The 23399-nt window shown below is 38.9% G+C and overlaps 1 protein-coding gene across 4 annotated transcripts in view; it reads right to left on the minus strand.

Annotated features, from left to right (window-relative positions):
- TULP4 (TUB like protein 4) overlaps positions 1-23118 on the minus strand; it is a 159359-nt gene extending 136241 nt beyond the window's left edge. For 3 of the 4 annotated variants that reach the window (XR_010605915.1, XM_065630907.1, XM_065630905.1), the window contains exon 1: positions 23045-23118. The gene's annotated coding sequence lies outside the window, so the exon portion shown is untranslated. Of the gene's footprint in view, positions 1-22895; positions 22981-23044 lie in introns of those variants that run through there. The other variant, XM_065630906.1, reaches the window with a different exon arrangement.
- Positions 23119-23399: the final 281 nt, after the last annotated feature.

Below are 23399 nucleotides of genomic sequence, written 5' to 3' on the forward strand. Positions count from 1 at the left end.
TCTCTCTCAAGAAAGGGCTATAATCCTCACAGCAAAGAACACTTACATGATATGTACTTCAGGGGACATTTATTTAAAAAGTGGTAACAACTGTGTCTCATTAATGTCATCCAATGATCTTCAAGGGAGGAAGCCCCAGCTCCTACCATCTCTTTTCCATTGAACTGACTGCACTGACCTTGCCTGTAATTACAGAGCAATTTCTTTTCCGTAGGAATGTTCTGCAGCCTGCAAACATCCCTTGAGCCTGCAGCAGTTCCAGCTGGTTCCTAATTATCTCCAATATCTGCCCACAGGCTCTTTAATACTTTCTTACAAATGTACACTGAAGTTCTGATATCTTCCTCCAAAATCCCAATATACCTTTGTATGTGACACATGCACTGCAACACTGGAAACAAAAAATAAAATTAAAAAAGAAGGGGGAGATGAAAGGTGAAAGTAACAGAAGCCACCAGTTTTTAAAATACAGAAGAGCCTCATAAACAAGAATTATTTCTTGTGTGCATTTCAGTCAGAAATCTGACAATCTCTGTGGTGTGTTGCAGCTGGGAAGGATGCTGCATAAGCTTGTGGGGAGGGAGTTCTTGGTGAAGCCTGTGAGATGCATCCCAGGTGTGAAGTGGATGGTGGGCAGGAGCTTCCCACCGCACAGCTGTTTGCTCACCACAGGCTGCACAGTTAGAGCTGGGAAGCAAGGCGCTTCTCACACCAGAGACCTTCAGTGAGTTGGAGAGTTATTTATTTAATACAAAAAGAATTGCAGTTTTCAAAGAATTCCAGTTGCTCAGTCTTTGGCTTTAGGATCAAGAACCTAACTCTAGTCCTGACTGTCCCTCAAATGTGCCATAACTGAAGATTTTAGTCTGTGTTGGAGGACTTGCACCCACCCCACAACCACTGCTCAGAGGTCTAGATGGAGAGGAGGGATACTCCTGCCCTCACATAAGAGACATGTAAAGCTGAGGAACAGCTTTACCTCCTAACCACACCTGTCCCCTTTTGCTTCAAGTTCCATGTTTGGTCCTTGAGGTTCTAGAAGGCTGTGCCAAGGTTTCTGGATTAAAAGTGTATAATATTACAAAGACAGACAGACTCAAAGAGTGGTTGCCTCAGGGCAACCTTGACAAGCAATAGTCACTGAAGAGGCCTTTATAAGAGTCGGGAGCTTTAAATGAATGCTTGCAGCAAAGACTTCTGTACAGAAATGAGCTGTTTCACTAGCAATACTCCAAGGGCATGAGATCAGTTGCATATGTATGTGCCCAGTTAAGCGAATGATGGTTTTGAGCTGCTCTGTCTGCATTAATATGCCAAATATTGACTGGCCACCAGTACAGAAAAGAGGCAAGAAGGCCAGCAAGAACCAGCATCCTCTACAGTCATATACTGGTAGGTAACCTGAAGCCAGGAAGGCAGATCTGCACCTGGGTAAATTAGCACAGCAATCTTTTGTCAAATTATTTCTACTTTGTAGAGGTCTTCACAATCATGATTCTCTCTTCATCCTGGCCAGATGCTCCTAGTAGACTTAGGAAAGATTTAGGTACATAAAATGTAAAATTTTGAAGTGCGGATAAGAAACAGCATTACGCTGTAGTCACTCTTATCATTCTTCTTGCACGATGGCGTGACACTACAGTCTTTCTAGTAAGAAGTCCATAACAGGTAAAAATTGCTGATTACACAAGTATTCCATGGAAGGACAGCTATCAAGGACTGTGTTTTATTTTTATAAAATATGATACAAAATATATATGTTAAAACGATCGCAGATTAAAATGAATGAACAGAAAAAGATTTTCAGAAACTCTGGAAAAGTATAATAAAATAACTCATGTTGCTCTTTGAATATATTTTAATATAACAAATATAAATATATATAACAAATTATTAATAATAACTGCTTTAATAAAATATATTTACTAATAATTAATTATAAATATTTAATATCGTTTAAGTACAAATTCTGAACATTTCACTTTAAGGCTATCAATGTAAAAGAAGAGACTACTTAAATTTTCTTCATAAAATTCATTTCCATAATTAACTAAAAAATTAGTTGAGATGCCAGTTCTTCTCATTCAGCTTTGTAAATCTGCACAGAACAAGGCTTTGAAAGGTATAATTTTTAATATAAAATTCATTAATTTTATCTTTTATTGATATACCTATTTCTTAACATGCTGACATCCCAAGATAGCCAGACTTCGTATAATTCATTTAAATCTGTACAACTACCAGATTGTGCTTCCTTCTAACTATAATCTCTACAAAGATATGGAAAATACTCTCCTGTTGAACACACATTCATTTTTCACCAAGAAGATAAACAAATGTTGTAAATTTGCGGGGTCTTTTTCAGTAATATTCTCACCACTTCCCAGCTAGTCCTGCAATTAATTTTCTTCCCATCCCCCCACCCCCCCACCAGAAGTTCTGCAAATGCAGAACTGTCAAACTTTTTGGACCCAATTATTTATCTACCTCGACACAAAACTCTGAATGCATTTCAGCATCTTCACCTAAACTATGCTTATGAGATTTTTTGGATAAAGCTCAGTTTCAGAATCTACAAAGCTTAAAAATCAAAAGGGAAGATTCATCATGGCAGCTAAATCTATACCTTTTAGATAAACATTCACATAGAGCTAATACGTTCATATACACAAAAAACTAAAGCTTTCCATGCCATTAAAAAAAAAAAAAGGCACTGGCTTTCTTTATTTGGATTTTCTTCTTTCCCATTGCCAAGTTTCACCTTACTGCCTTTCCCAAGGAGAACAAGGATCTTCAGATGAAGTCAGTAGACTTTTCAAAACAGTCAGAAAAAAGACTGACTCAACTGAAGAATGTCAGCTTCATACATTTTCTACTTCATTTTGAAAACCTGGATTTGGGAAAATAATATGGTTGCATTTAGTAGATGATGTGCTACTTAGCAGGCTTCTGCTAAATCTGACAAATGTGAGTTATATTCCTGCACTCATGCTTTGCTCATGCAAAAGTTCCCTTTTTTTTTTACATTACTGTAAATTTCTTAGGATTCCATCATGCTTGAAGATTCTAACCAAAAGTAACAATAAGAAGATAAAAGCAATCTGATGTAATTTCATAAATAATTTTGACCTGAAATTTTAAAGCTATTTTACATAGTTGCTTTTTCCTTTCTATGCCTATATATACATTATGTATTTAGACAAATTTGTTTTAGATCAATCATTTTTATTAAGTACTTCACAAAGTACCTCCAGAGCTGTGTAAAAGCCTAATATTTACTATATTAAGTGCTATTTCTGTGTGTCTATATGAAGGGATGAGAAAGCAGAACAACCAGAGAAAAATAAAAACTGGTAACATGTAATCCACCTTGATCATTCCCTCTATAAAACTCAACATATGTACTGAAGGTTCCTTTTCTGTATTGAAAAAGTCTGCTTGCAAACTGCTCAAGGAAAATTCTGCAGCTTGGCAAGGTAACATCATAATCTTGCAGTGTCAGTGGTCCCCTTGAGCTTACAAAGTCTATTAAAACAAATTACACGAAAACATCTTTTCAGGATTTCAATTCTATAGCTTAAGAGGATCAGTATATTCCAGTTTCTTTTCAGAACATGAGATAGTATACTACTTCAGTATCTAATGCTGTCATGACACCTCAATACTATCTCCATTAACTGTGCATTTTGCACAGACCACAAAATAACAGGTTACTAGGAGAAAACTATATGCTTTCTTCTTATATATACTAGCTAGATTGTAATGAAATCAACACTTCAGCATCTGCTTGAAATGGCTATTACATTTGATCTGTAGTGGATGGATGCACAAAAAAACCCCATTACTTAGACAAAAAGGTAAAATATGCAGTATTTCACAAAGCCGATAGAAAGCTTTTGAAATTAAGTAACTCAATAATAACATTTTAAGAAAATTCTACCCCAATAACTAAAATGATATCTTACTTTTCACTTACTGTCCTACTTAATGACAGCATGAAACAGCCAATGAACAAATTACAGTGTCAGAATACAAAAATTCTATTCCTAATTATTAAAAGAATGAAAAACCTAAATTAAATATGAGAAAATCTAGTTAGTGATTCTAAAACCTCAAATAATACCTGATACATATGCTGACTTCCCTGGATTGTCAACCTACCAACTCTCTATTTGGCTGGTTGATTACAATTATGTAGGATATAAACTGAAAAAAGAAAAATCTGTTCTACTTTGTATATAATCCAAAGACTATATATGTTTGTCTGAAATCATTATATTTCTTTCTAAAAAGATACATAACAAGACATTACAGATAAATATCCTGTCTTGCTTATAACTGTAGAACATCAGAGCAACAGCTGTATTACTGCCACTGCTACTTCTTCTGTCCATAGTGTATTTCTCTCACACAAGCGGCTGTGTAATGTTTGTCCCACTGCTTAAAGCAGAATATAGAAAAGCTGCTAGGATCATCTGGGAGAAGAAGGATGAGTAAACAACTCATCATGTTCCCAGGATGAGCATTTCAGCGCATTAATACAACTGCAAAGCCATAAGAGAGAATAAGGAAATGGCATACACTGTCCAAACATATTCGATATACCTTTAAATAACTGTAACACGGACAGTGAATAGATAAATGTTCCACCATAATCTTGAAAAAAAACCCCAACCCCCCCAAGATTATTATCATATAGGAAAAAATAATTTTACAAATAACACACCTGAGATATTTGTAATTTGACAGAGCTATATCTTCCAAATATTTTGCACATCATTACTCCTACAGTAATCTATCCAAAATCTATCACTAAGAATGGGAGTACACAACATTTTACCGATGGATTAGCACAAAAACCATAAACCAAATATTCCGTCCTTTCCTGTCCACCCCTACTGGACACAAAGTCCTTAAGCATGTAAAACCCTGAAGATTGCCCACACGCATAGCATTTAAGAGGCCTGCTAACAAACCCAAATTTTCCTCCCCTTGTTCTCAAGAATGATCAAAATACTGAACTAGGATTAGGACCTCTCTAAAACTTCTTTCTCGTTTCCATCCACATAGAGAGAGACATTCTACCTTTGGGTATTCCAAGACAGCTATGAATTGTGTGCAATGCCTATATAGTCCATTTCATTATCTCTTCCCCCCTTTAAGGGCAAAATATCAATAAAATGCTAATAACATCCAATCTACCAGATTTCTTTTTAGCTGCTTAACTACAATTAGCATTTAAAGCAAAGTACTTTCTGAAGTCTTGCAGCAGACGCAAGCAAAAAGGCTGGAGAGCTCACACTATCACCTCATGTCTTATGTTGATTAAAACTTGAGCAGCTAAAGCTCACATCCAGAAAATATGAAACCAGTAACTTGCCTTTTTATAAATGTAACTCAAAAGCTCTAGTTTGTACTTGTACATTTACAAATTTTCATTTCAGATGAAGAAATCCGTCTCAGAGAGAGAAATTTGAACGGTAAAATAAAGCGAGACGCTGCCAGATTCTAAACAGACATACTAGAGCAATGCAGAACTGCAGGGACCTGATTACAGACTGATCTTCTGCTGGGCAGCCAGTCTCCCACTGGGATGGGGAGCACATACACTGGGACGTTCTACAATAAAAGTGTTTCTTATACAGAGCCTTACAGATGTCACAGGATTATTCGCTCTCAACGCTCCAACATTTCTATTTATCAAATTTTTAAGCAGAGCATAGTAAGGCACTTACAGTTTCATAACATTCCCCCATGCAATGTGTTCTGTGATTCTTGGATCTGTTGCTCTCCTTGCAAGAGCCAAAAGCCAAGAACAAAGCAACTGTTATGGGTTGACAGTGAACACCCTTTATTGTTCCTTCTCAGAACTCTACCCAGATCAGCCAGAGCTCTAACAAACTACAAGCAAACCCAAACCTATCTTCTGGAAGGCCACATGCAGTTGCAAAGAAAATCAGGATACATGCAAGTCACCCATTCTGTTCAACATTTGTTATTGTTTTATTTGCTCTGAAGCAGAGCTACAAATAACTGATGGCTTATCAATTTTCAAAAGAAGCTTCTATAATTACACTGGTATACCCTATGGAAACATTGCTGGGTTTCTCATAGCAACCTTCAGTGATTCAAACAGCTAGCCCTGCTCTTCCCACAAAATTATTAACACTAAGAGAGCTTCATCATTCTTCAACGAAAGAGCTGATAAGTGACTGGTAGAATTACCACTAACAATGGTAATCCAATAGCTTTATGACATCTCCTAAGAAACAAAGTTTTATGGCAAAAGCAGTAAGTACATTCAGGATACAGTAAGGCAGAATTGCTTCTAGAAGATCTTTCTCACTACTTAAGATGCCTTGAACACACATATTACAAAGCCTTTTTAACAACCCTGTAAGATAAAGGTACAGGCCTGCAAGACAAACAAATTGTTTATAGCAGCCTATGCCATAGAAAGACTTCTTAATCTCCACCACCTCTATGACCTACTCCAATTTGCTTTCCTAGATATGGTTGGCCCTTGTCCCTCTGTTTACTACTGGGTACCTCTCTGACATCTCCTTGCAGACTCAGTTTCCTAAAACATCAGAAAATAAATATTTTAAAAAGTGAGGAGTATTCTGTGGCCTTAGGGAAGTGGATCAACTCACTGAAAGGTCAGAGGAGCATTGGAGCTGAAGCTAAGGAGCAGGCAGTACGCACAAGACTTAGGTGCAGGGAGAGCTTTCAGAAACAGAAAGATGTTAGATCAGCTCAGCTGCACCATGGCACTTCCCCATGGGAGAGAGCTGGAGCACCCTTCTTAATACTGAAGAGAAAGATAGCATTGAAATAAGAAATTTACCATTACTGGCTTCCAGCCTGTGCTACAATCCTGTCACTCATTGAGTGTGGCTCCTCTGATGTTTTCCTGTTCACTTCTAACTTGCTTCAAAACTTATCTGGTTTGGATCCACAGGAAAATCTATAACCAGCACTCTGCTTTTTGTTCTCATATTTGAAAATATCCATCCACACTTGGTGAAATGTATCGTGTCAAAACATTTCTCCTGCAGTTCACTGCAGAAGGACAGATACTCAGCCCAAGTTAATTCAAAATTATCTACAGTAACCAAGAATAGTTACGACTTCAATCATCAAGCAAGGAAACTTGATTTAAATATAGACTTTTAATTTGATTTTGCATTTCTACTCCCTTCCTGAAAGAAAGACTGTTACTAGGTAGTAATGTTAAGCTGATGTTGACTTACAAGTAAACATAGCTTATGCCTCACACTTTATATTTCTTTTTTCTAACTGTAATGCTATAATATAATATGTTCACATTTAAGTAATTACATAATTTAAACACACATTTATTCAGATTGATGATTTTCATATTTGATGTTAAAGGCTGGTAAACTTCCTTCTCATTTGCTAGACCAGATGTTCTTCGAACTGCATATATTGACCACTGACACACAATATATGCATAGGTAACACTGCAAGTACACCAGGTACTCTGAAGTGTTGTAAGACGCAGCCTAGAACACAAAGTTACCACTGCCAACAGTCAAATTCAATGTTGCCAATGTTGCTGGGGATAGCAAAAAATAAGATGTTGCAATATATTAAAGGATTCCATTTTAGGATTATCTTCCAAACTCACAACTGTATCAAGTTAGTTTCAAAGGAAACTAGAATTCCATTCACACAAATTCAAGTTTTACAAGATTTAGAGAATGTTACTAATAAAATAAAATTACACTAGATGTTTTGGATTCATATGCCTCTATTAAAAATGTTTTAATTTTTTTTTTTAATTTTTTTTTAAATCACAGGAAGCATTATCTTTAGCAAGTCAACTGAGGTGACTTTCTGGATACTACATCACTACACCACTAGAACCAGTTGATCTCAACATTACATTTCATTTTTATTACATTCTGCAAGAGTAAAACAATCGTTTTCAGTTTCTCCTGAAAAAAAAAAAATTGACATAAACTACACTGAAATAAACACACAATTTTCAATCTACGCCTACTGAAGAAAATCTGTTGCAAGCTGATGTGACCCTTCAGCAAAATGAATCCAATTATTTACCCAGCAATTTCCCTCATTTCAGTGATCTGACATACTTTAAAACTTCAGCAGAAAATATTTAAGCAATACATACTTATTTATTAGCAAAGCTATTTTATTTAAATTTGACAGCTTACAGTAAAGGCTAAATTCACTACAAAAGACTTAGACAAAAAGTTCCACTTAGAAATAGTATCTTTTTTATATCCATTTTTTAGCTACCCTATATATGCTCTCTAAAATATCGTAGTACAAAAAGACTTCTGGCTATGGTATTGTCAGAAGGGCTTCTCCTCCATTAGGAACCCAAGTCTGCCCTCTAATAACAAAACAAAAAGGTCCTTAATCTCAGTTTAGAAGATGACAATGAAGATAAGACCAAGTTAAAAAGCCAAACTCTAAAGTAAATTGCATGAGCTACAAGCACACATTCTCTCCTAATCATTCAGCAGTGGACTACTGATAGTCTCTACCAGGTACAGCAGAACACATATCAAAGTGTTACATCCAGACTTCCACACATTTTGTCTCCTAAAGCCCTTTAGACATACTAGTTTTACTTCTTTAAAACTTCAGGAAAAGTGTTCATACCTTGAATCTCAACATACACAAGGTTTCAGATGGATGAATATGGCACCGACAATGCATATGTCAGGTTCATTACAGGGGAACTATGCGGAAATTAGTATTTCTACATCCCTCCCCATTGAAAGCCATCTACGTATACACACACGACAAGAAAAATTGTAATGGTTTTTTGCCAAACCCTGCAGTGTCATATGGCAGCACTTGGTCAATCTTTAGAAGAAGGCTCCAACCTGACCAGTGACTGATCTGCTCCCTTCCAGCTGAGACGTCAGGTCATGACAAGCATTATCCTGGTCATGCAGCTAATAACAGAACCGGAGGGAATTCCTCTAAGAGAAAAGCAGAGACACCAGGAGCACGTTTCCTTCTGGGAAAATCAGGTGAATTAAGGTGATACTGAGAACAGGCAGGTGGTTCACAGGGTAAAAAGAGCACTAGATTAACACGTGGAATTCATGCAGTTTTATTTTGAAGCTGTGATTCTAAAGCTCTTGGGCAAAAGGCCCAAATCAGACCTCAGGCATGGTATCAATTTCCTGGTCTGAGTAAACAGCCCAACAGCTTGTACATATATACTACAGAGTGTCATCTGCCATCTACTGCAAGCTTAGTAGGGATACAGGGTTTAGGGGGAGGCGAGTGGGAGAATCTGTGTCCTTCAGTCCAGCAATGGCATTTGTAAGACACTTTCACACTCAAAAAACCCCCCCAAAACAAACAAACAAAAAAAACCCCACAACACAAAAAAACCCCAAACCAAAACAAAACAAAAACCAAACAAAAAACCACCAACAAAACAAAGTTATTGAAACATTTTTTTAATTAGCACACCAATGAAAAGCTAAATCATTTGACACGAGAAATGACATGTTCATAAAATCCACCAAGCCAGGCAATCCTGTCTCAATAAACTAGACATCTTAGGTTCACACAGTGAGACAGGAGTGTGTTGTTAGAAAAACAATGTACAATCAGCAATTAAGCAAAATAGAAATAAAATGCTGATGAAAAAAATTAAGATGGCAGTGATTCCTTTATTATTATTATTCCTGTAAAGGCCCAACTGATAGAAGAGTCAAATAGGTGTTTGCCTGAAAAAATGAATACAGATTGTAAACTCCTGAGAGGAGAGTGTGTCATTCTCATGCTAGATTCTTGCCAGACACATTTTTGGCTATTAATGTAATCACATACCATGAATGGGGTTGGGGGAACAGGACACAACAAATGAAAATACCTCTTTGACAACAAAGATGCCTGTCTCAACCCAAAACCTATGTATAACACCAATACCTTAGTTTCATTTTTGTTTCTGTACAACACAAACATGCACCAAAAACTAGCAGTGGAAAGCAGGAACCAACCTTTCCAGGTGACCAAGGCCTGGGTTCAGCAAAACACACCTCCATATGCTCAAGCTGTGAACATACTGTGATACTCTGCTGATTTGGGGTATAACCACAAAGAGGCAGGGCATTTCATTGAAGGATGTTATGACTATACTACATAAAATCAATTTCTATGATATTAAGGACCTAACAAGCCACTGACAAACATTTATTTTCTAGCTGAGAAAGCAAGCTGCCATGTGGCAGGATTTTCAGGATTTCCACTGAGATCATGCTAAGAGGTAATTGTCCCAAGGCAGATTTAGACTACTGGTAAGGATTTCAGTTTGGGTGGGTGGGGAGGGCGCAGAATCAAACACAGACTAAACAAATGTACTCTAGGAAAAATCTAAGATTTTGCCCATTTTGTTTTTAAATACCAGAAAAATTCTGCAGGAAATACTCCATGTGAATGGGTGCTGGGGCAAATAACTCACAATTTGAAGTATCATGCTTTTTAAGCCTTTGATCCCTTCAAACAGTAGAGTATGGGACATCTCTGCTTTAAGTGTGAAAACCTTAATATAAGAAGATTATGGCTTTCAGAGCAGTGGCTATATATCATTTCTTTGTCTGAATAGTGTTTTGACCAGAGTTCTAGGCCTGAAACTTTTCAAAACACTGAACAAAAGGTCTTTGGCTGTCAGTTCACAGCAAGTCAGCTGCAAAGTGCACTAGACATCCTAACACTGCCAAACAAGCTGTGCACTTCTGAGAGTTTCATTTGGTGTGGAAACCAGCATCTCCCACAATTTTTCCCTCCCTATTATCACTTATTCATACTTTAAAACACTCAGCTTTGAAACATCCTGCAAGAAAAGCTTGAAAGAGAAGGCTTGAGTACTATACTATGGTACAGGCCACCTAACAAACAGCAGAGTTGAGAGAGCAAAAACCTTAACAGTCTCACTTTGAGGAACTACGCACAGTATCAACCACACAGCCACAGGAGTTTGTCCTGAAAGAAAAACTCAAAAATGCAGAGGGACAAGGCAAGAAACTTAACAGCGTTATCATCTTTTGATGAATTTAACCCCCTGAGAGATCCCTGAATTTACTCAGTTACTCAAAGAAGGTAAGTAAACCTCTGAAGGCAGAGAATAAGTCTCTCAAAAAATAAAAAGGAAAAAGACAAGTAAACAAGACAGAGGTGGCAAGCAGATCAAGGTGAGACACCCAGGAAGCCTCACACTACAACTTGAGAAACCTAGAGAAGAAAATTATCATGAAAGCATGCAACCTGGTTCATTGCATTTTTCATGCCATGTTTTCTTTGTTCAGTTAAATTTCTGAGGTAACATATGCACTGGAACACTAATATTCCTCAAAATAAGAAGGAAAGACCTTTTTGGCTTTTTCTCATCCCTCCGTGTGACCTAAGGAATTTTATCTTTGCCTCTTTGCCTTGAAGTACTATTCTCCTCTTCACAAGGTCACCGCTTATACCTAGATGCAAGAAAATAACAGACCTATTAACAGTTGACTACATGAGAGAACCAGCTTCATACCTTCATCATGAATTTAAGTCTAATGATACTAGAAAATCTCATAATTACTTTATCGGAAAAGAACACTGCTTTAGTTTAACATAGGCACCCAACTTCACATAAAATGCAAAGACAGTGCTGTGCAGAAGTTTAGGCTACATAACCTTAATGTTTAAGTCTTGTCTTAACAAATCTATGACATGGATAAATTGTATTGTGCGTATCATATACTACACTGTTGAAACATAAATCTGAGGCATAATAGCCAAGTAAGTATTAAAGACAATTATTATAAGAATTAGGAGTCTGTTCTCCAGAAACAATCCTGAACAGGTAGGATGAGACTTTTCAACAAAAGAACATCCCTGCTTTATTCATACTGCTTCAGTAAACACAGACATTGCTAAAGGATTGTGAAAATTAAAACTCCCACAACCTTACTCAAAAAATCTGTGGCCAAAAAGCATCTCTATGGATAAAGCTGGATAATCTATAGGTGCATTTTCTATTACATAGGAAAGAAAGAAATGTACTAACCTGCTGAATCAGCCTTTGTCACAAATGCACCCTTGCCAATTAATGAGTGATACAGACTTGCCATTGCTAAGTCCCCAAACTCCCAACACACCATATTCTAATTCAGCAACACTATGGACCCTTTCTGTGATTCACTGTCTGCTACAAACAGGTACAGAAGTCTTTCAACTCCGAGAGTGCTTTAGTGGATATGTCTGAATATGTGCCCTACACATGCCTCATACAGGCATGCACGTCTGCCGATGTTATTATTTTTAAGTATCATTACTTTAGCATCATTGCCGCATCTCATGGTCTACAGATCGTAAGTGATAGACCAAGAGATCACAGCCTCAAGAATCAACAAGAAAACAAGGAAATGAGTCATATAACGGTATTAATAGCTTAGCCTGCCCTATTTCACTCCCCTCTCTTTCTGCATTTTTTTGGTTTAACCTTTACCAAGCCTACTCATCTTCAGCTGAATGAACATTTGATTCATTTCCAACTGTACAATGATTTGTTTTAACATGATCTTGAACTTCGAACCTTTTACCCAGCATCCTGGAAGGACTCTACTAGCCTCAGCAATCCTAGGAGAAGGAGGAAAATAGCATTATTCCAACTGTACTGCTGGATAAAAGATAATTAGGCATCTCAAGGCAATACAGAAGCTCATGACAGAATTGAGACAGAAGTACAGCAGTTCTGACTCCCAGTCTGCTGCTGTAATCATCAACTAATACACACACACAAAAAAAAATCCAAATGTAACTGTTAACTTAGACTGACACGGGTTCATCTAAAAAACAGCATTTCATCAGAACACTCATCTACATGGGCTTGCACTTGCTTTTTAATATGTTGTATTTATATGGCAGCAACCTCCTACAGCCTACATCACCTCCCAATCACAAGACCCTGCTAGAGTAAACAACAAACAAGCAGAGGCAGAACTTCAAATATACTAGGAATTATTAGAATACCTGAGGTTATCTGACAGATAAGCAGGGATTCCCTTACACAAATGATTCTGAGATCTGATCCAGAGGATGTATGTATTTATCTATTAGGAAGGACTGGAAAAGATGTCAAAATTAATTAGGATTTCTTAAATGAAGGCAAAATTCCAGACCATTAAAATTAAGTGAAAACAGGACAGAACCCTTTTCTGCTGCGTGGCCAAGTATGCCTGAGCGCAATTGTTATTTATTTTTAAGTTGAGGCAATTTTCCCAATAGATTTTTAGATCAGCTAACATAATGAGGTGCTTTAAAATAAAACCAAAAAACCCACAAGATTTCTTTCCTAACTAAATCTGCTATAAAGATGTAGAGGAAACAAGGAAGCAATAACAAAACACGGTCTTGCCTAGCATACCACAAAATTGCAAAATTGTAAATTTCAATGAAGGCAAAGACAACAATGATATCAGCATCCAGGAAACAGGGTCAAACTCTTAACTAGAAAGACCAGAAGAAATGGTCCTAGCCATTGAAAAAAACAAAAAAGACACATACAAAAAAACATACACTACCTCACCCCCCCCAGAAAAACCCAGCCTAATCAAGGACACAAACTCAAAGAAGTCCTATATTCTTTAGTATGTTCTCTAGTGCTTTCTCCATTCAACGTGCATCACCTCAAGCCTATTCTTATCAATAGTGTTATCAGCCCACACAGAGAAGTACATTCAAAAATGTCATTTGGGGCAATCAAAACAGAAACAGAAGTGAGCATTGTCAGTATTCAAAGGTCTTTCATTCAATGCTTCCACACTAGTCCTGCCAGCAAAGAAGGCAACAAACCAAACCTCTTAAGATACTCCAAGGAAGAAAAATTATTCCAAGAGCCTGAGCAAGTGTTAGGCTAAGAAAGCAATGAGATCTTAGTCTACACAGCAACAAAACAAAGCAGAAGGAGACATAAGTGAAAACAGACAGAAAGTTACACATCAGTATGGACACTCAGTCATCAGCCATGATATCTGTCAAAACTGTGGCAATGCAGCTGGAGGCAAATCAATATGATCCAAATTCTCATAACACATTATATCTTCCTTAACCAAAAACAGACTAGTAGCAGATCTACTCCTGGAGACACTATCAACATCATATTATCATCTCCCATGCAAAGGTCATTTGATTGGTTTAGGAGAGTTTTCATTCTCTGCCCAATATAAAGTAAATGCCAGTCATTTTTTGGTTTTCGCATTCATCCTTGGATGACAAGGACACAAATTCAAATCCTCCAAACCAAACAGAAGTTTCCTCACACCAGAAGTATTTAAACCAAACTCCAAAGAGGGAAGGGGACGACTGAACTGGCTATCCAATGTTTGGAATATAACCTCCCTATGACAATGACAAAAGACTTTACTGTTGCATCTCGTGAAAATAGGACACTATCTTTTATGAAATCTTTCAGCATTACTGGACACTTTTAGCCCGGAACAACCAGTATTCAGCTCCTCTGCTCTCTGTATTAATAATGACAATTGCAAAACCCACCAACACAGTACTGAAAATGAAATTGTATTATGAGAATTTTCCACATAATCTTCTTCCTCCTCTCCCAAGCTACACCATTCTCTAATCAGCGGTCTCTCATTTAAATCCTTGGAAGAAAGAGCAATTTCCAATTCCTTTATTAATAAAAAGAAGTACTTAACTTTCTGGAAATACAAGGGAGAGACTAATACTGTACAAGTATCTCCTAGGCACACGTACTGAGCTGAATTTATACTTTTTTATATAGCATACTTTCCTCAATCTCATTACAGGGCCAGTGAACAGACTTTCAAATTCAAAAATTCTCTTGCAACACTGGGAAATAATGTATATCGGATTTAATACATGTTCCACAGGGTTATTCTACTGGTATATAGGAAGAGAGAATGTCTCCTCAGCAGGCTGGCAAAACCTGGAAGGAATCCACCTCTGGAAAGTCTGAAACTCCAAGAAAGAGGACTTAATCACTTAATCTTATGGTTTGTATTTGCTTTTAGTAGAACTCTGTTGCTGCACTGAAGTTTTTGTTGTTGAGGGAAATAGACTAATTCTTTGTCATGGTGGTCTATTGCAATTCATAATAGGGCTTGCTACAGGTATCTTTAGAAGAACCATGTCTCTTCCCCCATCTCTTTAATCTTTTTTTTTTTTCCCCTCCTTTTTCAGTATCTTCATCTCTGCTTTGGAAAAATGGCAAATGGTTCCAAATCACATATCTATAAGATGCACTGGTTTAATTTTATCCCTTGATCATTCATGCAAGATAGCAGACTTTCACTGCGTAGCTTGCCAGGTCTTTATAAGATTCAAATGCATTTATTTAAATCTCTCTCCTAGATTGAACCGTTTTCATTGCTTTATCTAATTTGACTTGTAAAGACCTACCAGACAACGGGAGCTGTAGCCCCATTTTCTGCTCTAAAAAATTTTTTAAAAAGAAAAAAGAAAAAAAAAAAAAAAAATGCTACCATAAAGGATCCTTTGCCTTAGGCATCAAACATCTTCAAAGATCTGCTAACAAACCCTAACACACAAGAGGAGGAAAGAGGAATCCAAATCAGGAATAAGTCCATATCAAGCTGTAAAAGTCCTCAGAAGTCTCTAGAGCAATCCAAGTCTGGAAAGACAAATCAAACCCATTTGATTTATATTGCTGTTAACAGATTAAGCAAAAGTTCAAGCACTGGCCATAGGTAAGAGCCATTTCATTTACACACTGTTCCATTTCCAAGTTATTCAGGAATTTCTTTTTTTTTTATGACTATTTGACAAATATTGGCATAATACCTGTCCTCTGCTACTCAACTACAGAAACTTCACACCAAAATCTGAATTAAAACTTCCTTCATTCTTATAAACTATCACAAACTTGGCAATTATTTTTCAAAACCAAGCTTTTTATGCTTGCAATGGTTCTACAGATACAATTCATATACAGATATGAAAACCGTAGTTTTTACAAAGAGAGAGATTGCTAAGAGCAAAACTAGCTATAAGCACTTCACAGAATCACAGAATGTTAGGGATTGGAAGGGACCTCGAAAGATCGTCTAGTCCAATCCCCCTGCCAGAGCAGGAACACCTAGGTGAGGTTACACAGGAAGGCGTCCAGGCAGGTTTTGAATGTCTCCAGAGAAGGAGACTCCACAACCGCCCTGGGCAGCCTGTTCCGGTGTTCTGTTACCCTCACTGAGAAGAAGTTTCTTCTCAAATTTAAGTGGAACCTCTTGTGTGCCAGTTTGAACCCATTACCCCTTGTCTTATCATTGGTTGTCACTGAGAAGAGCCTGGCTCCATCCTCATGACACTCACCCTTTATATATTTATAAACATTAATGAGGTCACTTCTCAGGTTCCATTTTAAGAGAAATGCAAAGTGTAAATAAACTGCACATGACTGAAACTGAGATTTTATGAAGAGTTCTTTTTTATATTTCTCAGTAAATAAAAGAGCCTGCACAGACATTCCATATGCACACATCAAGCACTCAACTTTATCCATGCAAGTTTGATATCAAGTTTTACAAATTAAAATAACAAGGTCTTACACCATGCAGAATGAAAGGAGTGGAGGACTGCAACTCCTAAGCTGGCAACAGCCTAACTAAAAATGGACACTCATACTTCCGTCATTCTTGTGTCATAAATTATGTCAAATTATTAAATATCAAATCATCTGTCCAGACACCCTTAAACTGCACCCTGCTAGAAGCCAGTGATACTTCCTTCAGATACTCACCTATTTGCACATCCTACGATACTCTTCCTTAGGCATCTGCTATCATCCACTGTTAAAAACAAGATATTGATGTAGAAACACCTTTGGTCTGCGCTGATATATCATTCTAGGTCTGCATTTTTGTGCCCGGGAAAAAAGAAGGTAAAATATCTAAAGCTGGTTCAACACCTACACTGTTCAATTCCCTCATTTCCAAACACTATGTAGGGCACTTGTATGGCTGCCAAGTTATTTATACATTAATAGTAACAGTTCTTAATATATTTACATCAATCATGAGAGTTGGGAAAGATACCACAAATATATAACTCCTCCTCCTTCTCCCTTAGCTGAATTCACTCCCCCTTTCAAGTTTTACTTAATACTTAGAATAGCTTTATGAGTAACATTTTTCGTATTTTTATATTATTCACAGTCCATATTATCTGCAAGAGAGAACTTGTGTTAGTCAATCTCCCTTTTGTGTATTTTACTCAGATTTTAGACAGGCAGATCTTTGGAGTTGTGTTTTATTTTTTAGTTATTTACAACTAAATGGATTTCCTAGAAGTCATTCCACCGTGCCATTAGAATAGGGACATCTGTTCTTCATCAAGCACAGGCAACAATAATATTGCTAGTAATGCCTGGATGCCCAAGGGACCAGCGTTACCACTGTACTAGATACTGCACCAAAACTCTCCCTCCCACAACTTAAGAATTTTGTCTTTCTCCAACTAAAGAGCCTCCTGTGGACTGTGATCCATCACAATCACAGCAGGCAGCCAACCTTTGCTTTTGGCAATAACTTTATTTGCTACTTATCTTCAAAAACACTGCTCTTCTAAAGTATTCTTATTAATAGTATATATGCAGAAAGACTATTTTCTTTCATATTGTGTCCCACATTTATGGCTCCTTTCTGTTTTTCGTCTGCTTAAATGGTACCAGGTAACATTGGTAAAGTATTTGCGGTATTTTTTTTTCAATGGCTATGTGAATGGGTCTGGCCTTCTTCCAAATTTTACTTTGCAATTATTATTCAAACTCATGAAATAAGAAATTCATGAAGATTTTATTTAGAAACCAGTTTAGCTGCAAGATATTTGCTTCAACAAATATTTAATGACAAGAGTGTCATCAAAGGAGAAGAATCTATTCCATTGCACGTACAAAGCAAAGAACTGATAGGATGGATTGATATTAGTACTGAGAAGAGCTAGATATTTATATTCTAATGGGAGAGTTTATCTTCAAGTACACACTTCATGAAGAGTACTTTGCCCTAGACAAGGAAGATGTTTGAGTCTATTCAAACTCAGGGTACCAGGAAAGTATATGATTACCAGCTGGGTCTGCTAGCTCTGAAACTACGGAGAAAGCAACAATCACAAATGAATCAGGACCTCCACGCTACACAAACAGCCCAGCTTTCAAGTCAGAGGTTCTCCAGACCGGCTTTGCTACTTTATAGCTGTCAAGGATATGATGTGCAGCTGAGCAATACTAAGGTCTTTCATGAGTATAAGCACAAAGTGAAAACTATTATCATACACCATTTAAAAGATATTAAAGTTTTAAGTACTGTAAAATGATGTAAACAAAGGCATTAGTTAAAAATAACACAACACAGATCAAAACAAGAGTCACACAAAAACAATGAATACAGAAACCGGCAGAAAAACAACTTCTTGGAACTGGACCTCTCAGATAATTTCCTCTTGAACCTTTTTTCCAAATAATCTGAACCCACACAGATCTGACTGGACTCTAGATGCCAGCCTGCCAACAAGCAGGCATTGTTTAACAGAGAGCCAACTGAAATTACTGACTACACCTGTAAGATTGCTGGCAAATATTTCATTACAGTAGGGCAGCCTTCGGCCCCTTTAATAAAGCTTACAGGTTTACAGCTTCGATTTAAGTTATACAAGCTCATGTTTCTGGACAGCATTATGCTATCTGGGAATACAGTTTGCATACTATTTAGTATATAGTATATCATATAGTTCCCAAACTATAATCCTTCCATTACCAATTATTTCATACATTTCCTAATTTGTGTGTTGTCCCTAAATGACAATGCTTTAATGTATTGTCTTGAATTAAAATTAAAAAAATAAATGGCTTTCTGACCTATTTTGGAAAATATCAACCCAGCGGAAGACCTCGAGTGCAAAACTAAATTATTAAAATGCATCAATAATATAATTACTGATCATGATTGCACATCCTAAATGATAGAGGTAGTTGGAAAACAATAATCTAAGGCTGTGTACTTCACACCTCTAGCATCAGAAGTTTGTACTCCTACCAGATGCATTACAAAAATGGGATACTGAAGATGACTGGAACTGGTGGTTCCAGTAAAACAAACTGTCCTGGTTTTGTTAAAAACAAGTTTCTCTTCTAGTGAATTTTTCTGTCAGCCAAAGTCTTCTTACTAACTGCAGTTTTTCTGAAGGCTAGATACGTATTTTGGTAGACATAGCAATGGAATGCAAGGTCATTGATAATGATGCATCTCAGGAAATGTGCAAGCAGGAGGCGAACTGAAACTGACCAACTAAGTATTCCATCCCATTCACGTCATACTCCATATAAAAGTGGGAGATCACGAGGATCTCCTCCTTTTTCCTTATGGCCGACATTGGGAAAGGACCTTGCGAGTTGTCCCTGCGAACTGAGGCCTAGTGACAGACTGAATCCAGTTCCAGTTGGCTGCAGAGTCCAGTCCAGGACTTTGGGTGCCAGCCCTACATCTGCCAGAGAAGTTGCCGGGACTTTCAAGATTGGTTTTGTATATTTTGTATTATTTTCTCTATTTTTATTAGTAGCATTAGTAAAACATTTTTAATTTTTCCAACTCTCTTCTCTTGGTCCTTCTTTCCCTCCCAATCACCTGCCCTTAGTGGGAAGGGAGGAGAAGGAGGGGCTAAAGGAGGAGCTGGGGGAGAGTGGGCTAACAGTACATCTGCCATGGTTTTATTGTCACCCCACAATCAAACCTCAACACAAACAAACAAACAAATGCAAGATTCTGTACCATTTCTAACAGTTCTGCAAAGTGGAAATGAAGGAAAACCAAGAAGATATAAGGATGTTAGCCATATAACTCACTCATTCACACACACACATCTTTTTTCCTGATAGATACTAAGAGACATCTGTACAAACTCTCTTAGCAGCCAGGCTCCCTGGAAAATGAACTAGAGACATGCACCATTACTACTTCGATCACCTTAACAGAAACTGTCCTGAATTATTCTAACCCATCAACTAATTCAGTTAAGTCTTCAGCAGGGTCTCTTCTGACACTCAGAAGCCCGTTCTACTTAAAGCACAAGCTTAGCTTCCAACCTTAGTATAGAAGGTAAATTATGAAATTACCTCCGGCATCGTTAAACGACATAAAAATGCTACAACAGAAAGCTGTACAAAACAAGTGAGTTTGTGGGTTTTTACTGTAAAACAATTCAAACTTTAAAAATCTGATTTTATTGTTAGACCTTCTTACAGAGTTTCTTAAGCGACCACAGGCAGACAATGATCTCTTTATGAGCACTAGATGAGAATAATTACCCTTAGATAAGAAGAGAATAATTACACTGAATTCTTTTGCAAGGCACTTTGAGACCTAGTAATGAAAAGTACTATTAAAAGCTGTGTATTATAAGTATGCTTAATAATCACATAAAACAAGTACAACTTTTTCTAGAGGCTAGTTATAAAAAAAAAAATTTGAAACTTCAGCTGAACTAATTTTTTTTTTATGATAAAAATGATTCAGTAAGCTAAGAAAAGTTGTGCTGCAACAGTTTTCTGGGTGTAAGCTTACAATAGAACCATTTAAATCTATTCATCAGCTTACTGACGAAAACATATTGAATACTTTAAACTGTCCATCAGGAGCTGAGCAGAGTTCAAAGCCAGTAAGGTTTTTATAGAATAGTGAAATATGTTAAGCGCTCTAGAATAAACATCTGTTGACTAGGTGAGAACAAATTCCACAGTCTGTTGTTAGAAGCAGTGGTGCATTGTACAAAAAAACCCCAAAAAACCCCCAACAAACAAACCCCCCCCCCACAAAAAAAAACCAAAACCAAAACCCCAAACATATTTCCATGAAAGTCATTCACATCAGTTATAGCTGTCAGTTTTCTAAGCTATTCTTAATCTTTTAAATATCTATCTTTACATACACACCCCAACCCACTACCTCCTTTCAGCCCCCAAGAAACTGACAACAACCTTCTTATAAAGTTCCACTAGGAATGTGGGGGGATATGCAGGTTTTTGAAATAGCTCTGCTTTACTTGACATTCACATTGCCTGTGAATGTACAAGGCCCACTCGTACAAATGTTCCTTATAAGAGCAATCAGGTTAGGAGCTCCTGGCATTAAACTGGTTCTTGAATTAGGATTGCAGGATCAAGTTGATAGCTAGCATCCCTAGAGATCACCAGGATTTCACTGTTACAGAAAAATCTATTATGGTATTATTGAAATAATTTTACCAGAAATCTTGATATAATGAGAAATCTGTTCCATAATAAACCTCCTCTTTTTATATAAGGTAACTCTTTAAGCTTAAATAGTTAATAGTTAAATGTTAGTGGATCATATTCAAATAATCATATTCAAAGTTGTCAATGTTGTATTACAATAAAACACTTGTATTTTGAGCAAATTCTTACTATATTGTATTTTATTAAACAGATATTTTAGGTTTTAAGACTTAAATTTCACAAATTATTTGTAAAAGCAGACATTAAAAAACAAATTTATTATTTACAGCTCCCATATGTGTAGAAAATGTCCACTGCAAATACCTCTTACCTATTGAAAACACAATATGTTGCTCATGAATCAGTAATCCCTGGACAGGCAAATTTCATCCTGGCAAAATGAAATTGCCTACAACAATAACGCGCGCATTTTTTTTTAAAAGGCAAGGAAAAACCTTTTCCATTAACAGGCCTTTGTCTTGTTCTTTTTTGAAAACATGTATGACTAAGTCATGGAAGAAAAAGGGCTCTTAAATACTGAAACATCACATTTGACTTAGGAAGTCCCTTAACCTCAAATTGCTAGAGGCCTGGCTGGTTTCCCAAAGCTTCACAGAATGCTCACACTGTTGTTATGGTGTTTCCTAAGCATCTGCTCTGTGCCACTTGCAGAAATGCAGAAACTGGAATCTAAACTAGATGGACCTTTGACCTGACCCCATACAGCTGGTTTAATTGTATGTTTTACTGTTTGAGTCAAATTTAAGTACTGAATTGGTAAGCGATTCCTTCACTTCTCAGGAACCTTTTGGAAGCCAGGGTGCTCGAACATGTTCGCACGCAAACATTTACTAAAAGGCATGATGTGAAGACACAAAAGAATGCAAAGGAGTTGCACTCGCTAGGCGAATTTTAACGTATCGCAGGGCAAATTTCGTCACCATTTACCCCGCCCCGCCCTCCGAGAAAAGCGGGACGTGGGAGAGAGTTGAAAAAAAGAAAGGAAAAAAAAATGTCAGCGCTACAGGCAGTGCGCGGAGGGTCACAGGTGATGCCGGCGGCAGCGCCACCGCTCCCCGCTTCGCTGCCGCCCGCAGCTCCCGGAGCGCTGGCCGCAGCCAGACCCCGGCCGCTGGGCCAGGCGGAGCGGCAGCCTCCAGAAGAGGGCGAGGACCTCCCCACCGCCCGGCTTTCGGAGCGTCTGGAGCCGCAGGTACGAGTGAAGGGTCGGGGTTTCCAGCCCGTCCCCCGCTCCCGAGGCTGCCGGGGGAGGCAGGATCGGCGCCAGCCGGCGGCCGCGGCTCAGCGCGGCCGGTGGCCGTTGGGCGCGCGGGGGAACCGCCACAGAAAGGGCGCAGCGCGCGGCACACTACGGATGCGCGCGTGCCGCGGCCGCTCCGGGACCCCTCACCCCCCAAAAAACGGACCGCTCTGCCGGCCGCTGGCCCGCGCGCTCGGAGCTACGCCGGTGCCCACCGGAACAAAAGGGAAACGGCCCCGCAGCCGCCCGCGGCCCCGCACAGCCCCCGGCTCGGCTCGGCCCACCCCGCCCCCGGCGGCGCCCCCGCCCTGCGGCCCTGCCCCGCGCATCGCGTCCCCCACCACCCGCACTCACCTCGGCGGGGCGCGACGCGACGGCGGACCGGGCGGCGGCCACTCGCACCCGCGGGCTCGCACCCCCGGGCTCCCTCCCCGTGCCCGCCCCGGCCCCGCGCACCTCCCCCTCCCTCCCTCCCTGCCCGCCCTCCCGGCTCCGTCTCTCACCGCTACCGGAGCGGCGGCGGCTGGGCCCGACTCCCCCGCCACGTGACCCCGCCACGTGACCACCACACTTCCCCGGCCCGGCTCCGGCTCCGCCCCCGCCGTCTCTCCCGCAGCGCCGGGCGCCGCCGGGGCCGCTCTCGGTGCCCCAAGCCCTCCCCCCCGGAGCCGCGGGCAGCCCCGCAAGGCCACGACCCGCTAGTGGGGTCCGGACAGCTCCGTGGCGGCGTGACACTGTAACGCGACGTGATAACAGCTCGTTTGACAAGGGGAAACAGCCGGGGGGGGGGAGCAAGGCTGCCGCCCCCACGTCCCCGTCCCCCCTCAGCCCCTTACCTTCCTCTGGAAAATAAATCAC

This window comes from Caloenas nicobarica, chromosome 3, assembly GCF_036013445.1.
Source record: "Caloenas nicobarica isolate bCalNic1 chromosome 3, bCalNic1.hap1, whole genome shotgun sequence".
Taxonomy (NCBI): Eukaryota; Metazoa; Chordata; class Aves; order Columbiformes; family Columbidae; genus Caloenas; species Caloenas nicobarica.